Below are 13,934 nucleotides of genomic sequence, written 5' to 3' on the forward strand. Positions count from 1 at the left end.
GTCGCAAGGGTTCGGCGAGGTGCTACACTTGTTACGGAAGTGTTATAGCTCGATAAGTAATTATGTTATGGTACTGATGGCACGTTGTAAAGTTTTGCTCGCCTAGTAAAGGTTGGGGTGGTTTGCATGTGACAGCGACACACAGGCAACACAAATACTGATCAAAATTGTTTTACGGTGATAGTCACGTTTTGTTAGCTAGTGATAGTCGTTGGATTTAAAGCAGTTAGTTCTGAGGCAGATGATAGATGGATGTAATATTTCTGAATTTACTGCAGAAAATTATACAGTTGACAGTTGAAGACCAGGATAAAATACTGATAATGTTACTGCTAACAGTAGCTCAATAAATGAAGATTGAGTAAAATACAGCATCCAAGGGCATCTGCATCTGTAAAATCTTATGGTCGTAAAGTAGATCCACGTGGCGGATCTACATGCCAAATTGGCTTAAGTTATAGACCGCTTCCACGAAGTCCTTTCGATAGGGCTCTTCACACGTCAACGAGACCCTTTGATATGAACAAATACCTCTGTGCTCCTCTCATACCAACAAGCATACACACAGCGCTCTTCTTCTTCGGATCCCACCAAGTCGTGGAGACTTTTGGTGGCCGTCTACTCTGTGTATCGTTAGATCTGCCACTGGTTGTGGTCAACCTGAATGCTCGTATGCTTTCATCCCTTTTTGGATTGGTTAGAACCTTGGGTGATCTGTTACTTCCCCACCGTGATGTTCAGATTAGAGAAGCCTCTCTAAGGGATCTCAAATCCCTGTGCCTGTTGCTTTTCTGTGGATGTCCCAAGCATTGTTTCCTTCCTTGATCTTCTTCTATATGTTGCAAGTTGACTTACTTATATTGGTTTCAACAAGCCTCTTTGGCGTGTTGTTCCTTTAATAGCTCCAATTCGATCATTCCTTTGACCATCATCTCTCTCTTTAAGCCCTCTCTCTCATTCTCCATGATATGAGGTCTTATAAGTGAATTTGAGATATTTTTCATGAGCACAGCGAATCGATAATTATGTCTGACAGACTAGAAACATGGGCCAGAACGTTTTATCTAACACGGGCGGCATGGGCTGAGAATTTTTTACAACTATGCAGATCTTAGGGTATTTCTCAACAATTGGAACGAAACGCTCTTTTATTAACTTCTAACGCATTGTATGTTCTTACAGACTATCAATGAGTTATTAAGTACATCATTATATCTCCAGGAAGACCTTCTTTGCTCAGAGATAGAACACATAGAAGGACCAAATCTTCAAACGAAGGTCTTTAACTGTTAGGGCAACGTCAGTTATCGTATAAAATCCTTTGAATCAGTCTTTTTTTCGCAAGTACAACACCGCCTTTTGTATTCACGCTTTTGACGGTTGGAGGGACAAAGTGAGAAAGAGCGTACGAATGAGTATGAGTGTGTATGAGGTAAAGCACCTCGAGTGCTTCTAAGAAGCAATCTTTGTAGAGGTTTTAGATTTGTTTAGATGTCATTTGACGGAGGAAATAAAAAAAGAGCTGTAAATTTTAGAACATTCCTGAAAGCTAACCCAGGACTATTAATAGAACAGCTTCAACCACTTGACGTAAGCACCGACACACCGTTTAAAGTTCTTATGAGAGAACAATGGTGTAAATTAATGAAATATTTAGCTGAGAACCTCATGAAATCAGGAAGCTTCAGCAGGGGACTCGCGCTTCCAGGGCTAGAAATATTAGGCCAATGTTAGACAAGAGTGATTCTACACACTCCAAATCATGGTACTTAGGTGCAACAGGAAATATCACGTGTGCTCCTGGACCTGTGTAAGACATGATTATTCGGCGAATCTATATGCGGCGAATCAATAATAAAGTTCTGGTTATTGAATACAGTTTCATCTATAGTATTCAAAACCTAGAGAGACTACTGAGAATAGTTTTTGAACTACCGTAGTTAATAGTTTTTGAAGATATTAATTAAAATAGACAGCCTTCCGCAAGCTGAACCAAATTCATCTAATTCAAGAAGGTCTGTCTTGCCTAAAGGTCATGATTGATGGGATGTTCTTCACCGCTCTCATTGGCTTAGTAGATCTATAATTGAAAAAAAAAACATCATTTTCCATACATAAATGACCTCTAGGTAGACATTTTGACTTTTTCCATTACTTTAACTGAAGTAACGATGTCGGTTTTTATTTCAAGCGTATTGAAAAAAAGTTTCTGGACTTCGGTGAAGGGCCATTACCTCTCTCGAATTACCTGCTCCCATGTATAATCTAAACACTGAAAAGTTTAAAATGTATTTCACCGTATTAAAAGTTTCTGCTTTGTTACGCCCAAAATTTGAGCAAATACCTCAAGCTATTAATTTTTTAAGATTAAAACGCACAGCCTGTGTGCTGTGTAGGGCTCGTGTTTGCTCCATGTCTACACACTTAATAATCATTCATTTGCTCCAAATGAAATTAAACCACCTCTCAATCATTAGTTGATCAGCACAGTATGGGGGCCAACGATCCGTCACGTAAGTGCTCGCTTTAGTACGTTAACCCACAATGAGATAAGAAAGGAAAAAGGAAAAATCCACACATATGTTCCGGATATTGTTGAGCATGTTTCTGGAAGACGTGGTAGTAGGTAATGGAACGTGGGACAAATCTCCCATCGTGTCGCGTCAGTAGGATATTGCGAAAAGTGATTTTGTAGCGTTAATCGGTTGTGGCTGAATGGTTCCCAGGCCGGCCACGGAATACCATCAACGGGAAGGCTGCCGATCCATATGTACTGTGGCATCGTTCGAGATGTCTACTTCAGGGCAAGCAACTGATCAAGATGGTGATAAAAAAAAAAATGCGAAATCGTATCCGGTCCGCTGGGGAGAAATTGTTTCCTGGTTAGGTTTCGATTGAAGTACTTCCGGTGCCCCACGGGCAGTGAGTCCATTGAAGCATCGGTTGTAAGACGTCGACCACTGCCATCAAATTAAGTTCAATACGGCCAGCGGACACGTTTGGGTCGCATTTCAAACGGTACCAGCCACTCGCCACTCCGTCCACTTCCGGTTCGTCGATGTCGATCAATATGAATACAACAGCGTGAAGCTGTTGGAGATGTTTTCGATGTCGTTCGCCATTTTTCTGACCATCGTTCAATACCGTCGTACTGCATTCCAAAACGCGGAGAATTTTTGATATTTCAAAATGACTGGCGACTGGCGAATGGGAAAAACCGGCGGCGGTGGCGGCAGTGGCGAGAGACAACTTGCCCAGAGATTGTGTCTGAATGTACACGCGTAAAGTAAAGTCGGTCGGGAAGAAGCATTCACCAGCTTACGGTGAATATAAAGGGACCTGTGCTCATCCTTGGCTTCAACGTGGCGCTGCCGACGGGGCGGGAAACCTCGCAAGTCATCCTGCTCTACTACGGTGAGGCCCCTTCTGGAGCCTCGAAAAGCGGGGTGCGAGGGTACGAGAGCGGTCTTGGTCTAGTAAGCAGTCATTTTCCATGCATTTTCGGTCGATGGCCGTGGCGACCGTCCGAAGAACCAAGGGACTTGCCAGTTTTCGCATTCTTCTTGCCACATGCCGACCCGACACGATCCACACGCAAGCGGCTAAGATCCTGTGTACGGAAGTGCGGTCTGTGTAGTAATTTGAGCGTTTGCCAAGAAAAGGGAAAAAAGGGCAGGAAGCAGAAATAGCTCCAGACAGAGCCAAACGGTATTCCTTTGAAGAGGCTACGGACGGCTCGAACCGTTCGAGCTTTGCGCTCGGTTTCATTGCTCTGGGTGTCGGTCGTAAAATTACAACTCCTGCCAAACCGTACACACGCACGCACGCCCGGGACGTGCGCGGCACGCACTGGGAAGGGAAGTGTGCATTGCGCAAGGATACGTCCGAAGGATGCTCGGGAATTTCCCCTACATGGGAATTGTAATGTGTGTCGTGTCGGGGTCGGGGAATGTTTGTTCGAGCCCGGTGCCCGAATGAGGTTACAAGCGAAAATTCAGGTTACTATTACACCTGTTCTCGTCACTGTAGCAGCGGTACCGGTCATTTATTGGCAAAAACCATTCAACTGCTCAGGATCACGTTTCTCCAAATGCTTTATCCTTTAAAACAAAGTCACAAATTTGATTGATGTCCAAAACCAGCTTTCAGATTTGATTACGCCAAGCGTCACAAAAGCTCCAACATTCTGACGCGCACTGTACTGTTGATAGTACGTCCTAGCCGCCGTCTGCCGAAGGCGTCTTTCGCGTTACCATGGCGATGGCTTCGGCACTGGCGCTGCCGGTCGGAAAGCGAATCGGGCTTCGTCCGTCCTGTTCGAGCACGACCGCTCGGTCCGGGATGTGTGAGGGTTTACAGCGTCCGCCGATGGTTCGGCTCGGCAGAGCGTCAAACAACATTGCCACGGGCAGTAAGTGATTCGGGTCAGAGCGCAGTGCATGTGCACGGTGTAGTGTGTTCGCGTCGCCAGTAGGAAACCAGTCCGGTAGCCAACCAGCTCAGCGGGTTTTAGGTGTGCTTTGCTGTGTCGTTCTTACGATTCTCCCCTTTTTTCGGTGGTGACCGCCGTACACTGAACTTTGGGGCGCAATCGGAAATCCCCCGGTCAACCCCGGTTTGTGCCGGAGCTCACTCAGCAACACCCAGACGACACGGGCAACAAAGAAACAACGTGCTCCGGTGTGCTGTGGGCTTCCGTTGCTGGATTTCGTTGTGACTGGTTTGTGTCCCTTCACTGTCGGAGTGGTTCTGAAGGTTTCCTGAGCTCTTTCTTCTCTTTTTTTTCGTTCGTTCGTTTGTTCGCATTCAAATCGTTTCCATTGCAGCAGCCAAGCAGCTCTTGCGGACGTTTAGTAAATTACGACGTTCGGTGCAGAACTGCAGCGTCAGAACCGTACCGACGACAACAGTACCCAGTGCTGTGTTGTGTAACGTGTCCATATTTGGGCAGCGGCACATTGCGGACACCTGCGTCGTCGTTGCGTGTGTGGCTGGCTGCGTTTGTGCGTTTGGCCGAGACCAAAGCTTTTTTCGGGATAACAGTTTATCGATGCGGTATCGTGTCGGCGGGCGTCCTTGCCAGTGACAAAGTGAGCATTGTCGGTGTTTCGCACATTGTGTCCGGCTTGTGTTCGTGGTCGGCAGGCATCTCACAGCAACACCTCCTCGGGCAGAAACAAAACCACCAGTTGTGGTGTGTGTATCTGTGTGGAGCAGTCGACCGGTGTGTGTGCGAGTGTTTGTGATTAGAGTGAGGCTGGCGAGAATCTGTCCTGCATACCGTAGCCGGACCGGTACAGCCGTGACAAGCTTACAGTGTACTTGGCTGCGGTTTAGCTTAGCTATTTGTTTGTTGTTATTTTCTTGTGATTCATCCATTCTTTCATGTTCGTGCTTGTGTGTACGGTGCCAGTGTGAGTGATTTGAAAGCAAAGCCTAGAAAGCGGTCCTCGAGGTACGTTACATGGCGTGCGACAGCGTGTGACAAAGAAGAGTTACGCCGAAGAAAAGGAAGAGTACGAACCATCGAAGCTGTTGTCGGCCCGCAGATTACAAATACGACCGACATCGCAAATACTACGACCATTCGAAAGGTGCGTCAAATAACGGGGTGGGGATTGAAGACGAGGGACATATACGTACGTGCGTACGCTAGATAGGACTCTCCGGCGACTCTTCGCCAGCCTCATCGCTTCCGGGAATAACTCTTCGTACCTTCGCTGAATGCCTTGGTGGTTCGAAGTTAGATGGGGAGGGGAATTAATCTCGTCGTAAAAGGAGCGCTGCACGAGGGTCGATGTGCTTTAACGAGTTGTGATTGGAAACCAATTAAAGGATCGCTGGCAGCCGCAAGGGAGTCGTGGTGGGAACGGTGGCGCTTAACCACAATTTCACCAGGGTGCACAGATTTATGCACAATTAGGTCGCGCTGAGGTTGCCGGCGGACGGTTACGACGATCGAGCAACGAGCAACACTGAATAGGAAGAACCACATAAAGACATCAACCAGAGAACGCTGAGCGCTGTAGTAGAAATGGAGCACTGCCGAGCGTTGTGGTCACAGTGAAGTTCCTGAGATTCTATTTTTTTCGCTTCAACTCCCGGCGTGCCTTTATGAATAACGAACCGGGATTGTGTCTGTGTCGGGTGGGTGGAAAAAGAGGAACCAAAATCACAAGAGACACTTGTGACGATCGATGGTTGGAGGTATGAAAACAAAATCACCGAAGCATCTTGAAACTGCTCATCCGTGTTCGGTTCCTTTTCTGCGCTCTGTCTCGGTCAACCATATTGGAAGGAAACGCTCGATATGCGTGAGAATTGAAGTACACAGTCGGGGCTTTTGGTTGAATCCATCAGAGGATGACAAACAGCGGACCGGAAAGCCAAAACCGATCCCGCTAATGCGTTTGCCATTTGGAAAGCAATTTTCATTTCTAATAGACTGTGAACGGTTTTGCGCGGAATGTGACATTCCATTGACACCATTGTTTCGGTACGTCTGTCCCGCGGGATGAGCGTACCGAGCATTTTCTTTAAGTTAAGTCCGGGAGGTCGGGAAGTTCAACCAGCACCAGCAGCAGACCCTTATAAAGCGCGCGGCTCCGGAACGAACGATTGGACGTTAATGGAGGCGCCTGGTACGTGTTGCAACGCGTTTGGCTGCGTACTTGGTGTCGCAGCCGCAGCGTATCGACATGAAATAGACGACACACTCAAACACACCAAACAGACATCCGCTGCGCTGTTGTCCCATTATCGTAAGCGACGTTAAGCATGGCATGGTGGTATCTTAAGTTTGGTGTTTCGCCCCAAATCGTTTTGGCTCCGGAGGGCACATCTGTCGGTGGGTTTGCGGTGTTGCCAACGAGGATGGGCAGGGCTTCGCATGGTTCGCTTTTGCCCATCTGTAACTCAATTTGGCTCGTCGCGTTATTTGGAAACCATCGCCAAGGGGTGCTTGAGCGTATAATACAGACAACAAAGAACATGCGGTTAAGCTTTAGTCGAATGCTGTTGCATTAACCGGAGCGAATAAAGCAGGTCCCCTTATGGTGCAATATTACTTCTCGCTCATGCTGGGCACCGGGCATCTGTACCGTCTGTGTACTCCCAGGCGCCCGTTTATTATCTTGCCCGTTGGCAATCCCGGCACCAGGGAGTAACAGATCAGCAAAAGTCCCGGCCGGCAAAAGTGGGTCATCATTAGACATTCATAGATTGGAATCGATTTGGTCGGGGTCATGAATACTTGGTGGACTAGCGCGAGCATATCGATGAAGGGGACTTTTTTTCTTCCTTTTTGAATATGTGTGCTCCTTTTTATCTTGCAGGAAGATTAAGTTAAATGTATTCTGGGAACAACAAAAAAACAACCCGGTCGCTGAGGTCGGGAGCGAAAGCTACGGCCAGATTTTCTTTTCCGTCGGTTTCATATCTTAAGCTACAATGAAACGGCTTACCGATACACGATGGCCAGCCATAAGCAGGATTAGCACTGATAAGATTGTGCAGAGATCGTTTCGCATGCAAGTATGTGTGCTTGTGTGTGTACACATGTAAGCTTAGGTCCGAATATCGTTTTAACATTAGCTACACAAATACGTAGAGTGTCTTGTCTTACAGTCACTCAAGATATTGAATATTTTAGCATAATTTCTTTTTCTGGAAATAGGTAAAGATTATCATATGTTTTGTACATTATAAAATTACGTATTTTTATTATCATCCTCTTGTAATAATACGCTTGTGATCATAGAGCTAGCCGAGAAAAATTGAGTATTTATTTTAATTAATAATTTATTAATATGGCTTCAGTCGTTTTGTTCTTCACGATTGACTACATCCAGCTACGGGTAAAATTAAGTCAAGGAAGCCAGAAATGGCAGGTCGAGACCTCTTGAGGTTGTAGTACTATCAGAAGACGAAGCCGCATTGTCGATATTGAATACATGAAAAAGGAAATTATTCATCATATGCATTTTGCTTTGCCCTAAGCTTTACTGACTGGAGTTCTTCTACAGACTGGTTCCCTTTTTTATTAAATTGAAATTGATGCATGGGAAATTCATGATCCAGTGCCTATTATTCACATCAAATATGCTTCATTTCTCTCGGATGTTTTATTTTTAAACGAACGGAGAGAAGAATTGGAAGAATTTTTGGAAGAATACAACGTTGTTGGAGCGCGAGCAGTTAATTCTTTTTGGATGCTTATGATATATAACACATTTACTCAGGATAAGTCTTAATTTAAAATGTTAAAAGGCTTTTTGGTCAAAAAATAACGAAATGAATCCAAACGTTATAAAGTTGTAGCAATTTAAAGGTTGTTCCTAAATTGTTACTTCTCAGTCGTTACCACCATGGCTGTCTTCACTTGTTGCACAGCGGAAACCTACGATTGATTGCCGGTTTTCTCCAAATATCTGTCTTGGACATTCTAGAGGATGTATTTACATCATATCACCATCTAAAGGTGAGCCTACCTCTTTTCCACTGTTGATGTGAACTCTATGAAGAAGCTTTAAGGAATGGGATAGCCGGAGCTGCTCTCATGACATGATCAGCACTACAGAGTGCGAAGAGACAATGCTTGTCATGTGTTGTTTGAGTTATTAATCTTCTGAAATTACACTTCACAGGTCTAACTCTGCGCTAATCTTTCGCCACAGACATAATTTTTAAACGCAATGTATCATTTTTAAACGCAATAGATGTTGACAACGTGAAGATAGCTAACCCGTTAAATTGTCTGCACATCGCCCATTCTGGGGATTACAAGTCTATTTTCTCCTATAAATATGATATGTCAATTTCACCTGATAGAAACATTGCTATTACTGTTACTTGTGGTGCGTGCCATCTGGGGTAAAGATGTTATTGTCCTAAAAGCGGCGATCAAGATAGCTTACATGTCTAGAAGAACGAAGCACGGCACATTGAGAAGTAAATGTATGCTGAATCGACTGCGACTTGTTATAGACCAATCAGCGCAAAGCGATGTCCTACCAACGAGTTAAAGTCTATAGCTGCGCTAACATGCGAAGCATAGATGCTATTAGGGCACTTTGGGTCGATGATTTCTTTAATAATTCTTAAACTTCAGGCTAAAATTCGATTATTCATGGTATTATGCCATCTGAAAGTCCCTTAGGCAAGCATTTTCCTCGTGGAAAAGGTGTTTAACGTTGATGTCAATGCTATCAGCGATTGCCCGGATCCGGATTAATCTGTAGAATATGCTTTCCGAGGCGTCGACTCGCAAGACTCTCGTGTGAGGATTAAGAGGTAAGAAGTGCGCACAACTTCATGCTTGTAATGCCTGTCTGGGCACTATTCTTTTCATATGAAAACCTCGTCTCGAGTAGATATTCCTTATCGGGATACTCCCGAGTAATTTCAAATGGATTCTTCTACGAGACTCTGTATTGACTATTGACTCAGCACTGAGTCCATCAAGAGAGGTCATACGAACGATAATTGTCCCGATCTATAAAGTTGTCAACATGGTTTCCTAAATATTGAATAATTCAGGAAAAATCAGCAATAATACTGACAGCAATAATTTTAAATAATCATTATTGTGCTGGTATTCTATCTCTTCAAATTTTACAAACACCAATGTTAGAAAATAAAAATGATGTTTCAGCACAATTTTGGTTAAGGGTGAAACTAAGGGACAGAAGCTTAACTCACTTTAATACGAAGAAAGGTTCATTACACCGCAATCTGATAACCGTTGCTGGAATGATCTATTTACAGGGTGTCAGATTTGCGCCGTATCAAATTTACTCCACCCAGACAGGGTTCAATCTGAAACAACAATTGATTTAAAAATTGAAACTTTCCGTTACTGTTTTGCTAGAAACTTTCTCTTGCTCACAATGCCACTCTACCAAGGAAGGCTTTAACAGAAAGGGTAGCAACACAACAGCAAGAAAGGATGATGGCTTCACACATACATGAACCCCTTTTTTTTGCTGCTTTCTTTCGTCACTCCAAGCCGATGACAAATTGCTTTCCTTCTGCGAGCTATCCGATGACTTAAACGTGTTCTTAAAAGTTTTGAAAGCTTGGGGACATTTGTGAATTGTGTTTACTTTGTTTGTTGTTGTACTGAGTGAGCTGAGTGAGTGAGCGAGCGAGATGTTAGAGAAGCCAACAGTGGTTGTTCCGTCGCGCCCGACTGCCGTACAATGATCTCAGGTGTGTAATAAAGAATAACAGCACCCAGTGCTGCGAAGCTGGGTGGCGAGGACGAAGGATACTGAGTGGCCAGTGTGCGGAAAACAAAAGGTATTGTGTGGAATAAATTTTTGCAGTGCGACAAAACATTCCTGCCCGGGTAGATAATTCTTTGTCAACGAGAAAATTGCAATATGGCACAAGAATTTGTGCAACCCCGGGCAACAACGGCGACTGATGAATGTAAATTACTACCTCTGTTCTTACGGACGGACAGGTGTAGAGAGGGAGGGGGCGGCCTGCTCGAGGGTTGGTACCAAGGACACTAAATTTAATGAACTAGCATGACACCAGTTTTCATGCGAGTACAAGCTATGAGTGGGGTTCGCAACTCATTACCATTTGCAAAATGAAAAAATATTACCCATTGGCCAGGGTGGCTCAAGGAAGCTCGAGCGGGCCCGGTTGGTGGAAAATGTAGAAAATTAAAATTTCACTATTTACGTCACACGCCCGGTGATCGCACTGCCCAACTGGGAGTGTTAAACTAACCGAGCCTTTGCGAGATGAGCCAACCCTATAGCGACGGGTAGTCAAGACGTTGCTTAGCGACGGTGTGTCGCTTGAAATGAGCTATAAATACAAGAGCCGCTCGATACATTCTTCTGCCCGTCAGCTTTAATGGGCAAACTTTCTCTTCGCCTTGGAGAGTGAAAGAGAAAAAAGAAATAAATGCGTCCCTTATACGTTCTGCGCACTTTTCCAAAAAGTTTAACTAACAACATTTCGTCGATTTTTTTGCCTCAAATCAAGCGGACGCACTGGCACAGCGATTTGTAAAATTATATTCTCAAATAAGTTGTGCTCCGGGAAAACTCAGTGTAGCGTCAATTCTTTTTTGCCCATCCCTTTCTTCTTCCTCTACTTATAGGAACTTCGATTGTGCTAGATTACTAATAAGGCTTCTTGGTCGGTGGGTGGAGCACACTCGGCGAGTTAAAAATATAAAGATGTTTGCGAGTGGGTTTCACAAAAAAAAACCCTATGTGGAAATGTAGCAATCAAAGCGGCCAAAATTGATTAGCAAAAAAAGGGATGAAACATGGCGCACCTACAACGGTAGCCGCATAAATCTCGCGATTAGTGAGGGGCAAAATGATGTTTTGGTTGGAATCGATTCTGGATAGCTCCAAATATTTCGGAATCGATTTTGGTAAGTAGGTCCGGAATTGGTTCCGGAATCGGAATCGGTTTTGGAATCGGAATAGGTTTCACAGGTGGAAACGGGTACGTAATTGGAATTGGTTCCGAACTCGAAGTCGGTTCTAGAATTGGAATCGGTTCCGGAGTCGGGATTGGTTCCGGAATCGGAATCTGTTCCGGAGTCAGAATCGGTTCCAGAATGGAATTTGGTTCTGGGATCGAAATCTGTTCCGGAATCGGAATCGGTTTCAGGATTGAAATTAGATTCCGGATTTGGACTCTGTTGCGGAATTGCAAAAGTTTCCTGGATTCGAAATTGGAATCTGTTCCAAAAATAGGATCGGAACCAAGTAGTTCCGATTCCGACCACCCATCACCACCCCCTCGTTTAGGTTTGCGAGGGGAGGGGGACAAAACTTTTCCCAAGCTCCAAACGAACGATTGTGTTGTTGCTGCTTTGATGCGCCATGATTACTTTGAATAAGGAATTTCCGAGCGTGGAAGTTTGTTCCGCAAACCCGGAGCACGGAGGCCCAAGCAGCACCATCAGTTGTGGGAGAGATTGGAAAGCGAAGAAGAGGAACAAGAAGGAGCCAAAGTTTTACTGTTTACCCTCGTTTTGTCGACCGATACTTGTGTTTTTAATTTGGCAACGGTAAAGGGTTACAGCGATATTAAATAATCCTGTTTGCGCTGGTTGCGGCAGGCATCTCAACTTTGCCGCCGGAGCGACCGGGTGTAATAAAAATAATGAATATTAAAGGACTGGTCGGACTCGGACTCGGAGCGCTGTCCTGTCTATCGATTGCGCATTGCGATGCTCGCTCGGGTAAACGACGACGACGGCACGCGTGGCAGACGAAGCGGTAAGGCACGATGGTGACTGATCATTTCACCCTTCCCGCGGCGAGCTTCAGGTGACAGGTTTCCCGGGCGAAAGCGAAAGCTCCTTAAATAGCTTTTAGCATAAATTTGTAGAAAAATAATTGGATATTTTGCGAACCTGCACCGGGGCCCCATGGGGAGGCGAGTGACGAGACTGGTACAGTTCCTCGTAAATTTCCGCGTGCACGAAGCGCCCGGTGAAATCGGTGATGGTAATTGCGCATTCAGTGTGCTGCCATTTGTGCGCGTCCGTTCGTAAGACGCGCTGCCGCTATAGCAAATGGGAAATTTGTGGAATTTTGCCGAGATCTCAGCCCACCGGGTAGTTCGCACCGGAAAACGGGGTGATGATGGTGGTCTGGTGCTCACCGGGAAATGTTTTTCTTTTCGATTAAACCGATCAAACATTTCTTGCAACGGAATAATTCCATCCGATTTACTGATTTCCAAATTCAATTATGCTCATCTTTTCGCGACTGCATTGTGGCGCTCGGTGCTCGGTGGGGGTGGCTCGGTAAATCGATGTGGGAAACCGTGGTTTTATCGCGCTACACCACGCTGCACACGTTTGCTACCGATAAATTATTACATTACTCACCGATGCAACAATGTAGCTGCGAGGCACCGGCACCTGGGCCTGAGACAGTTGCCCAGTGAGCATGGCAATAAGTGGGCAGCAATAAATTCGTACGCCGATATGCATCCTCAGCAAACCGTTTCGTGTCCGATACATAAATTGGAAACTGACGTGCGCGCTGCTGGAGGTGTCCGAATCGTTTGCCACGTTTGGGCCGGCAAGCGTGATGTGAGCGTGAGAATAAAATAAATTTTATTAGGTGCATTATCCGACGGCTGATAAGTACCCAGGTCGAGGATAATTTTTGAGAGCATTATCACCGTTTCACCTTTCCGTTGATGAATGGGGTTTTTGTGTAAAGAAAAACGAATCAAAAGCTATATTACTGCAGCATTTCGTTCTAACTTTTCCGCTGATTAACATCCATGTACAGTGACGATCAGTACATTAGGACTACCCTTGTGTTCGCAACTGTAAAATTTGATAACCGTGCCAGCCATATCTTAACTTAAATCGCAATTTTGTAGTTTATGACTAATAAAAATCAATTCCCCGTATTCCGAGCTATATTCTGTTAAAGTTTAAAAGTGTTAAGAAGGGTTTCCAAAAAAACAAAAAAAAAACTGAGAAAATGCCTTAAAGTTTAAATTTGATCTCTTTCTCCGGCTCAGTAACCTCGAGTGGTCTTGACCAGCCATTTCTGATGTAGTATTTTTCTTCTTCTTGTGCTGCTCAGATGTGAGAACCGCATTGTGACATGCCCAGGTCTCCAATCTATGTCCAGGAAACTCGACCCATGGCTGCATTCCTGAAACCACGGATGCTACTGATGTAAGACAGATTCAAATCGACTTGAGAAAGCCAACGAGATTCGTTTCGGTTTTAGCCATCGTCAGAATATGTGCATCTCCGTACAGCGCAGGTAGCTTATGGTTCATTATCGTTCGCCAAACGCTTTGGTTTCACATACCGTCAAATATAGTCCTTAAGCATTCGCTACTCAAAAGTGCCGAGTGCATTTTTGTTCTCTGCGAGTATATTCCTGGATTTGTACTCGTGAAGGACCGACGGAGTATTATCG

General features: G+C 44.9%; 1 protein-coding gene across 7 annotated transcripts in view; it reads left to right on the forward strand.

Moving 5' to 3' along the window:
* The first annotated feature begins 4,381 nt into the window (after window positions 1-4,381).
* The window catches only part of LOC118512003 (GTP-binding protein Di-Ras1), a 52,310-nt gene continuing 42,757 nt past the window's right edge, over window positions 4,382-13,934 (forward strand). The window contains exons 1-2 of one of the 7 annotated variants that reach the window (XM_036055756.1): window positions 4,382-4,513; window positions 5,414-5,594. The gene's annotated coding sequence lies outside the window, so the exon portion shown is untranslated. The other 6 variants (XM_036055761.1, XM_036055758.1, XM_036055757.1 and 3 more) reach the window with 6 other exon arrangements.

This window comes from Anopheles stephensi, chromosome 3 (assembly GCF_013141755.1).
Source record: "Anopheles stephensi strain Indian chromosome 3, UCI_ANSTEP_V1.0, whole genome shotgun sequence".
Lineage (NCBI taxonomy): Eukaryota > Metazoa > Arthropoda > Insecta > Diptera > Culicidae > Anopheles > Anopheles stephensi.